This window comes from Silene latifolia, chromosome X (assembly GCF_048544455.1).
Source record: "Silene latifolia isolate original U9 population chromosome X, ASM4854445v1, whole genome shotgun sequence".
NCBI classification, from domain to species: Eukaryota; Viridiplantae; Streptophyta; class Magnoliopsida; order Caryophyllales; family Caryophyllaceae; genus Silene; species Silene latifolia.
Genome location: NC_133537.1, coordinates 99,902,251 through 99,913,051, shown reverse-complemented (window position 1 = coordinate 99,913,051; position 10,801 = coordinate 99,902,251). Strand labels below are relative to the sequence as shown.

At 39.6% G+C, this 10,801-nt stretch overlaps 1 non-coding gene across 1 annotated transcript; it reads left to right on the top strand.

Annotated features, from left to right (window-relative positions):
- Positions 1–10,153: 10,153 nt before the first annotated feature.
- LOC141623988 (small nucleolar RNA R71) lies at positions 10,154–10,260 on the top strand. The gene has a single exon (XR_012533801.1). It is a non-coding gene; the product is annotated as a small nucleolar RNA R71 (small nucleolar RNA).
- Positions 10,261–10,801: the final 541 nt, after the last annotated feature.

Below are 10,801 nucleotides of genomic sequence, written 5' to 3'. Positions count from 1 at the left end.
GATAGGCAGCATTATTTGGCAATTAAGCTCCTGGAATTAAGAAGATTTGATGTTCAATTCCCCTTATAAGAGGTAGTCCCTTCGGTAAATCATCGAGAAAAACATCGCAAAACTCTTTTAACAACTCTTGCACCTCATGGTTGCCACCCTCTCCATCGACCTCCAAATCTCGAACCATAAGAACATAGGCTTCTTCTTCACGAGCTAAGACTTCCTCTATTTGTCAAGCTTCCACAAATAAACTCCCCTTCTTTGATTTCAGCTCCTTGATCTTATTAGGTGATAAAGGCTTTAAATTGTATGTTACTTTGCCCTTAGTCATGCTATACACATTAGTTCTTCCATCATACACAACCTTTCGATCAAACTGCCATGGTCGTCCCAATAAAATATGGCACACACTCATAGGAATAATATTACACCAAATATCATCATTATAAGGTCTCAAGTTTAAAGAAACCAATGTTTGCTTCCTTACTTGTATTCCATTATCTCCATTCAACCAATGCAATTTATAAGGTCTATCTCGATTTTTAGTTTGCAACATCAGCTCATCCACTAACTCCTTCAACACCACATTAGTACATGACCCTTTATCAATTATAAGATTGCAAATTTTATTATGTACCTTGCATTGAGCGTGAAAAATTTGCTCCCTTTGCTCGTCTTCAACCAGACTGGTTTCGACATGTAAATATTGAATCACCATGCACTCTTTTTCACTTAATGGATCCAAATCATAGGCCACTCCTTATTCTTGGTTCTCCTCAATGTCGGACAGAATGGTTACATGTTCGGGCGTGACAAACTCCGGAATCATGTTGCATAAGTCTTGAGGAGTGAGTGCTCTCTTTTGTGGGCATTCGTTAGTTATGTGTCCATAGCCTTGGCACTTGAAACAACGCCTCATAGAGTTACCCTTTGGCTTCATGATTACTCCTTTTCTTTTGTATTTCAGGTCCTCTTTCACGACTTCCTTCGGCTTGTTTGCTGCTGGCCTAGAAAACGAAATGGATCCAGAACTAGCAGCTCTTGAATAAGCATAGGGTTTTCTCATTTTATTTTGCTTCCAAAACATTATAGCCAATCTAAAAACGTCATTGAACCCATTGTAAATCGGAACTTCGACATTAGCTGCAAGTGATGGCGTGAGTCCCTTGATGAATCTTGCGACTCTAAGCTCTTCCTTTCTTCCAAGTCACAAAGAATCGTCATCTTCTCAAACTTCTTAATGTACTCGACAACGGACAATCCTTCTTGTAACAAAGCTTGCAATTTTAAGTAATTCCCATGCTCATAGTCTTCTGGTAAGAATCTCCTCATAAGATGCGTCTTTAGTTTCTCCCAAGTATCGATCTTACTCTTCTTATCTCGTTTTCTCTGTTTTGTCAAGTTTTCATACCATAATGATGCATATTTAGTAAGTTTTATAATAGCTTCCATGAATTGTTTATGCTCGTCGTGCTTCTTGTAATCAAAAACTCGTTTAGCTTGCCTAATCCAATTCAAGAAATTCTCTGGATCTAAAATTGAAATCAGGTATGTCAAGCTTTAAGTTTCGATCATCATCGTTCTTACTCCCTTTAGGCTGGGAACATGCCTCGTCCCTCTCTGAGTTAGAATCGCATGACCTGCTCCCGGTTGATCCACGCATCCTACCACGATTCTTTGGAACATATGGTCGGACTCACTTGAAGGTTTAGTTTTCGGTACTTGTCGTTAGGAGCACCTATACCAACACACAATTTATAACTCCACAAAGAACTCTACAATTAGTAAAGAGGCAAGAAAAAGTCGGATCCCAAGGGACGGGAATTGAGTTGAGATTTTCAATTGCAACTAGCGGTGTCTAGGGGTGTCATAATTTGGGGTTTGAAGTAGAAGATCACTAAACTAAATAGCAATAAAAGTAAACAAGCAAGATGATTAAAAAGGGATGTAAACAATTGATAAAAGGCACTAGGTTGTCATGGGGTCATAGGGGATTCATGGGAATTCATCATACAAACATATTCTAAAATTATAAGCAAGCAACTATTGTTGTGATGGATCGAGTTGGTTTATATCTTACAATCCTAGGAAAGTTTGGGTCCCGGAACCGAATCGATTAGATTGTACAACACCTACAAGTTGACTTAATCTTCCCTACTCAACTATATGCATGGTCTAATGAGACTCGAGTTGGTTTATGTCTTACAAGTCTCATTGAAAAGATAGGTGATGGGTAAAAAATGCAAGGATTCATAGGCTCGCATTTCATCAAACATAACATATGCATAAGTTGAGATCACAACAAGCAAGCAAATAAACTATGAAAACATATTAGATTAAGCATGAATCATCCCCCATATTGGTTTCCCCTAATTACCCATTAACCCTAGCTAAGGAAACTACTCACTCATTATCATGTTGAACATGCTAGCAAGGTTGTCAATCATACCAACAAAGTAAAACATGATGAATAAATGAAGATAACTAACAATAATTAAAAAGGGATTAATAGAATTATACCTACTAATGATTCCAATAATAAAGCAAAGAATAATAGAAGTACTTGATGATTGATTGGAAGGTTGTCAATCTCCCAATAATAACCCAAATAATCTTCAATTAACCAAAATGAAAGATGAACAAAAGAGAGATTAAGGAAATGAGATTTGTATTAAGACTTTATTAAAAGTTGATTACAAGATTAGAGAGATTTGATTGATATAAAGTACACTAGAGATTGCTAAAAAGAACATGATAATCTAATTAGCCTAATGGGGTATTTATAGTGGGGATTAGGTACATAAATTAGTTTTTACTAAGGGCTTAAATGACGATTAAGTCCTTGAGGAATCGCCGGTCTCAAGGGAGACTCCGGTCTCCTTTTCGTCGGTGTTAGAAAAATATGCGCATCCTTCATTGAACAAGTAGAAGACGGATTTAGCTGTCACACAATCCGAGCGTCCAGGGCACGGGACGGGCGGATTGTCTTCTTGTTGGACGAGCGGATTCGTGGGGTGGACGGGGGGATTGTGGTGGTTTTGGACGGCGTCCAGCTGAGGAAGACGCTCGGATTGCTCCTTTTGGACGGGCGGATTGTGGGCAATCCGCTCGGATTCTCTTACAGCTTCTTCCTTTCTTTTTTTCTTCATTTCTCTTCATAAAATCCTTGAGGATTTCCTCGGGGATGCAAGGATTTTTTCTCGTCATTGCTCATCTACTATAGTATGTACAAAGGCCTTCTAGTCTTGTCTTCTCTTTGAAGCTTGGTCATTGAATTCAATTAATTTAGCTCCAATGTGCCATGAAAATGCAAGGTTTGCACTCCTTTCCTACCAAGGGACCAAAACCTCAAAGAATATGCAAAAACAAAAGGACTAAAGACAATAAATGACCCAAATATGCACTAAAAAGCATGGGAACAAGGCTAATTCGGGGGCTAAATATGCTCAAATTATGGTCACATCAAATATCTCCAAACCGAACCTTTGCTCGTCCCGAGTAAAGAGGTGACAAAGACTAGGACCGTTATTTAAACTAACCTAATATCATAGCCGTTATGAGATAATTAGCGGGTCTCACTCCGCCCCTTCAACTCACAACAAGACAACCATGAGGTAGGATGCCTTCTTGCAAGGCAAGGTGGGTCTTGCCAAAATGGCGACACATCCAAATATTAAAGGTCATAAAATCAAGTAATGGATGCATCTACAAAAGAATAACCACTTTCCTCATCTAAGTGGCAGAAATTATCTACAAGGGAAGCAATTCAAGGGTACAGACTCCTTCACAGATGCAATTTCTTTAAACTACTAAGCCTAGAAGGATACCAATAAATCATCTCCAAGTTGTGTCAAGTTAGGGTACCTTTGTCCTCAATCGTTAAATTCTTTTGTCAAGAGTAGACTCCCTATGGTGTTAGAAACACTGGAGGATCGCGGAATTCCCCATCTTGCCTAGACAAGAAGAAGGGTCGTCCCCTCTCTACCATGCACAAAAATGGATACGATGGATAAAGGGATCAATAGATATTTGAGTTTCATTTTGGGAGTTTGCTTTTGTTTTTGTTTTTTCCCCCAATTTATTGTGGCATATAACATTTGAGAACACTTTCTTTTGCCATTTCTTTTGATTTTTGGCTTTTCAACACTTGACAACTTTCAACTTTTTGCATTTCTTTGAAACATTTTCAAAATCACCCCATATTTAGTGAGGGTGCCTTATATTTGAAGCTTTAGGAGTCTATTTTTGCTCCTCTTTTCATTTGATGCATTTTGCAAACTTTCTTTCACTTTTCATTTCATTGAACTCAAATAAATTTCTTTTTGTGCCCATTCCCTTTGATGATAAAAATGTGGTAGAACATGGATGATGGATGCATGGTTTCAAGCGTCACCTTGGAATAAACGGTAGCCAAGGAGTTATCACACCACAAGGTACTCTTGACTAGGCCTTAATCCATGGGTCAGAGGATACTAGCATGACACATCCTAGGGTGTTTTACAAGTATTCTAACAAACAAAGTCTTAAGAAGAAAAAGCATCTACTAGGGCCTATATACACTTGTCAAGCTTCCCAAGTAGACGGTTTCACAAAATTTTTCTAACATGCAAACCACATGCCATGATGCAACTAACATATATACATCCTAATGCAAATGATTCTACCAACTAATATGCCATATAATCTAAATGCAAGTCCTAAATTCACATTGTTTATACCGCATCAATCAAAATAAAGCCACATAGTCATTAACATAGAGAGGAAAAAGGAGATTGGAAAGATCATACCATGCGGTCTTCAATATCCTCATGTCTCGGATGTGGCGTAGTCGATCAATGTGAACAAGGATAGAACAAACACAATATATACAACAATATACAAGTCTACACTACAAGGGAAATGAACTTGTTTTTGGATTTTCAAATTTTTTGATTTTTTCGAAAATTTTGAATAAAAGTTAAGTTAGAATTTCCCATCCCCACACTAATATGGGCATTGTCCTCAATTGCCAATATGAGGAAATTATGCAAGTATGATGCATGAATTCTATACTAAATGCAAGCTATACTAATCTACACTACATGATGCACAGGCCTTTGTTTATGACGGAGAGCGTAATTTAGATTACATCCCGTTGTGTATGCATGTACTTCCCCAAACCGAGATAGACATTATTTCTAATGTCTTGAATTATGGGGTAGTTCATGCACACAAAATGCAATGCATGAAACTAAATGTTGTCATTTTGGATTTTTCAATGGGAACAATAAAAGAACACCTCAATATGGCCGAGGTGTTAGTCCTCATGTTGCTAGGACTCTCCAACTATGCTCAAGATAAAAATAAATAAAACAAAGAAAGAAGTAGACAAAGTTCAAGAGCGTAGGAGCCTCCAAAGCTTGCTAGTCCTCCACCATATCATCATTGTCATCATTTTCCTCCATAGAAGCGGACTCATCACCACTTCCCTCTTCACTTCCTTGCTCACTTCCTTCATCATCTTCATTAGCCTATTCTTCTTCATCATCTACCTCTTCATCAACACCCTCAACATCATCAACCTCATCATCGACATTCCCATCTTCACCCGGTCTTTCACCTCTAGATGTGCTTGGAAAGAGGACTTCCCTATCCGCCCAACTAGGCAAAGGACATGAAGGATCAAGTAGTCCTTGCCTAGCTAAATGAAGGAGGGGTGGATATTGGGCCAAGTATGCATCTACTCGATCATTGTAAGCTTGTTTATGCATCTCTTGCATAAGTAGAGTCATGTAGTCATTGCCCACTTAAACATCTTTGGGTTTGAACTCTTGATATTTGAATGGATAGGGTGGTGTGACAATGGAGGAGGAGGGCTCTTCAATCTCGCCCCTTTGTTGATGGATGAAGTACTCGGCGCCCTTTGAGAGTAGAAGTAGGTTGTTTGTTCGATGAGCACTCAAGCGGCATATCTTGGAAGGCAAAGTGAAAGATCTAGCATCATTGGTGAGCCACCCATAGTTGGTGTCAAGAGAGTTATGCTTGACCCACTTGTACTTGTTAATCATGGCATCCATGTCAATGAGATGACCCCCTTTGATCGCCACGTAGATGTTATCCTTGTTGAAATTTGCGTCAAAGTGCTTGGCCAAGAGAGTAACTAGACCTCCATTTACGATAAAAGCGGTGCCTTCCTTACCATAATCAACATTGAGCCATCTTTCCACCAAAAGCCTTAGAGCATTGTAAGGCTTAGTGAATTCCCTTCCAACATTTAAGACCGACTCAAGTAGAACACAATCGAGCTTTGTAAAGTGATTAGTGTCTTTGCTTGCAATTATAGTATTCCCGATGACCTTGTGCCACACTCTAATGCCCGGATGGTGGACTAATAGAGCGCGACAAGCATGAAAGCTCACAAATTTATTCCCGGAAATTTCCTCCCAAAGAGGAGCGGGGTCATACTTTTCGGGCATCCTATGATACTATGGTGTATCACTAAGACCTAATGCTTTACTCAAAACATCAAAGGTGATGCGCCTATTCACATTGGCAAGGCGAAACTCGATATATGTTCTAGTCTCTACCTTAGTCACTTTCAATGAACTTAAGAATTCCAAGGTAAGGGAGGGGTATGTCAATTCTCTTGTAGTAAACAATTTTCCCAACCCCATGGCTTCAAAGAAGGCTTTTGTTTGTTCAAGGACACCCAATTTGTTCAAGGCATCTTCACATATGAATTTGGTGGGTAGAATGTCTTTCTTAGCATACTTGGCAAATGTATCCCTATGGGAGTTAGAAATGAAAATTACCTCTGGATAGTTTGATAATTGAGCAATTTTCGGAGTTGTTGATATTGTTGCTTCCAAGGGAGGATCTTGTTGTTGTTGAACTTCCAAGTTTGCAATAGCAACCACCATAGCCATTGAAGCTTTCTTTGCTTGAAGGCATTGTTGCCTTTTTTAGAGTGCCTTTGCCTTGAGTGCCTTTGTTGCTCCTTTTGTTCTTGCCATTGATGATTATACCAAGAAAAGATTGAAAATCTTCAATTTCCAATTATACCCAAATCGATTTTAAGATGAAAGGATTTGCCTTTGTATTTCAAAAATCGACTCAAATGTTGAAGATTTTGGTGCTTGGATTGATTATTGTTGGAAAAGGAGTGATTAATTGTTGTTGTAAGGAAGTTTGAATTTGATTTTGTTGAATTTGGTTGAGGAAATCTTGTTTTTGGTGATGGAGAGGATGAGGGTTTTGGGGTTTTGGGTTTATGGGTAGTGTTTGAATGTTTGAATAAATGAATGAATGTGGGAAGGGGTATTTAAAACACCCGAAATTTCAAAACTGCAGGAGGAAGACGAGCGGATTCCCGTCGGGACGCTCGGATTCTGCTCTATTTGGGTTCAGCAAATCTCGCCTAAAGACGAGCGTCTTTCAGTGAAGACGAGCGGATTTTTGCAATTCAGGACGAGCGGATTCCCTTAAAGACGAGCGGATTCTGTTACAGCGAATTTTCTTCATCTGCACTGGCAAAAAGACGAGCGTCTTCTTCCAAAGACGAGCGGATTTTTTCAGACGAGCGTCTTCTTAGCTGGGACTCCCGGATTCTCTAACTGACCATAATTTTCAATTTTGCAGCTCATTTGGACGGACGGATTCTTCCATAGACGCTCCGATTCCCATAAGACGAGCGGATTACCCATAGGGACACTCGGATTCCACCTGGTCTACCCGGATTCAGTTCCATCCGTGCACTTGCATATCCCGTGTCATTTTCATTCTTCAAATCCCGTGTTCTTCATTGTAGGGGCACTACAAAGGTATGAGTAGCCTAGGCAATTGCTATCCCCACACTAAGCTAAAACACTACACATCAATAAAATCATTAGTCCCCCCCTCACTTCTCTAAAAAAAATGATAAATATCTTGATCAAGGCATAAAAATCCAAAAATTACAAAATTGCAATGTAAGAATTAAAATGCAAGTTAGGGAGTTAGAAATATTTACAAGTGGTGGTTTGGAGAGGACTCCACCAAACTCTTATCCTTAGAGAGATGTCATGGGGGCATGTCCAAGGTGTTGTTGATGTTACTCAACACCTTGAAGAAGTAGTCAAAAGCTTGTTCATTGTCATGATAAAGATCCTTAATAGATCTTTGCACTTGTTGTCCTTCATGTTGGTCTTGATCGATAGCATTACCAATGTAGGGATTGAAAATCCCTTCAAACTCATCGTCCCAAAGACCACAAACTTCATCTACTTGGTCACTAAAGATCTCTTGAGTTGATAGAGACAACTCTCCCACTTTCTTGTCTTGGCCAATGAGGCCCTCTTCTTCATTGCTTGACGTTGGTGAGCTTTTCAAGCTCTCTTTGTTACAATTTCCTTGCTCTTTGAATGGAGCATCATCGACTTTCTTCTTCCATTGGAGTTCCGACTTCTTCCTATCATCCTTCCGGCTATAATGATCAACCATAAAACATGGTTCATGCAAACGGGGAGCTCTCATGGTCTTGTCAAGATTGAAAGTTATGCTTTCATCTCCCACTTCTAGAGTGAGCTCTCCATGCTTCACATCTATCACCGCACCTGCGGTGTGCAACAAAGGTCTTCCTAGAATTATTGGAATATTGGAGTTTTCTTCCATGTCAACAATGACAAAGTCCACCGGGAGTAAAAATTTTCCAACTCTTTCGGGAACATCTTCCCATATCCCCAATGGTGTCTTCGTCGATCTATCGGCCATTTGGAGTGTGATATTGGTGCATTTAAGCTCTCCCATCCCTAACCTTTTACTCACCGAGTACGGCATAACACTCACACTAGCCCCTAGATCACATAAGGCTTTGTTGATCGTGGTGTCGTTAATGGTACACGGTATTGAGAAGCTTCCCGGATCTTTAAGTTTTTGAGGTGAACTCCCTTGAAGTATTGCACTACTCACCTTAGTGAAGGCGATAGTCTCAAGATTCCTGATCGACTTCTTTTTCGTAAGGATGTCTTTCATGTACTTTGCATAGGCCGGCACGTGATTGATTAATTCCGTGAAATGAATCGAGACTTCCAAATTCTTCACAATCTTCATAAATTTTCCAAGTTGGTCATCAAATTTAGGCTTGGCTTGACGACTTGGAAAAGGAAGTCTAATCACAATGGGCTCCTTCTCCTTGGTCTTGTCTTCATTTTTCTTTAAAAATTCTTCTTTTGATGATTCTCCATCCTTGGAGTTTTGCACAGCTTCTTCTTTGTCACTAGCTTACACAACTTCATCCTCAACTTACTTCTTTGGTGCTTCATATTTCGTACCACTTCTCAAGTGAATGGCACTAACCGTTTCATGTCTCGGGGGATTACTTTGAGGTGGTAATCGCCCCTTTTGTCTTTGTGAGCTTGAAGATGCTAGTTGAGTCAATTGGGTTTCCAACATTTTGGTGTGGGCTAGGATGTTGTTGATGGTGATTAACTTTGCTTGACTATCCTTTTGCATTTGAGTGAAAAACTCTTGTTGATTTTTTTGCATTTGGAGGACCGCTTTTTGAACATCAAAACCTTGGTCATTTTGTTGATTGTATGGAGTTTGATTTTGGTAACCTTGGTTTTGGTTGTAAAAGGGTCTTTGATTTTGGTTTCTCATGGGAGGTTGGGTGTATGTTGGTTGAGGGTTTTGAACATTTTGGCTTTTGTATGAGAGATTTGGGTGGAATTTGGTGTTTTCATTGTAATAATTTGAATAAGGGGTACCACTCTTGTATGTTTGAAAAGCATTCACTTGTTCATTTGTTCCCCTACATTCACTTTGGTCATGTCTCAAAGTTCCCCAATTCTCACATATCCCACTTGGGATTGATGAAGATGCCGTCGTGGCATTAACATGTTGCTTTGGTGATTTTGAGGCTTCTTCAAGTCTAGCCATAGCTTTTTCGAACTTCAAATTGATGGTATCAATGTGGGCACTAAGTTGAGCACCCAATTAAGTAATGTAGTCCACTTCATGCTTTCCTCCTCTAGTAGCCTTGCGAGGTCTACTATATTGTGAATTATGGACCGCCATTTCCTCAATGTTGTTCCAAGTTTGATTGTCGTCAACTTCGGTGAACATACCATTTGATCCCATGTTGAGAATGTTTCTTGAGTCTTCATAAAGACCGTTCCAAAATTGTTGTACCAAGAACCACTCGCTAAGTCCATGATGAGGACATGAGCGACAAATTCCTTTGAATCGCTCCCAAGCTTCATACAAAGATTCTTCATCCCTTTGCTTAAAGCCCGTAATTTGAGCTCTTAGCATGTTAGTCTATTCCGGTGGATAGAACTTTTTGTAGAAAGCTAGAGCCAATTTCTTCCAAGAGTCAATTCCGAGAGTAGCCTTATCAAGGCCTTTCAACCATTGTTTTGCGGTGCCAATTAGAGAAAAAGGAAATAAGACCCATCGAATTTGGTCTTGAGTTACACCGGTTTGAGAAATCGCATCACAATAGTCACAAAAAGTCTCCATGTGAGAGTGAGGGTCTTCACTAGGCATCCCCCCATATTGGCTTCTTTCGACTAATTGGATAAATGCGGATTTGGCAATGAAATTTCCGGTTAAGTGTTGTGGTGTGGGAGTACCATTGGGTAGGTTCTCCTCGGTTGGTACGGAATGTGATGAAAATTTAGGCATTGTGGGTTGATTTTGTGTTGGATTTTGTGTTGGGTTCTCCTCACCTTCTCTTGCAAAAGGGTTGATGAACTCAATAGTGTTTGGTTGAATATCTATAACCTCACCAATGCCTCTCAAAGTTCTCCTAGCAAGTCTTCTATTGTTTGTCAAAGTCCTTTCAATTTCGTGA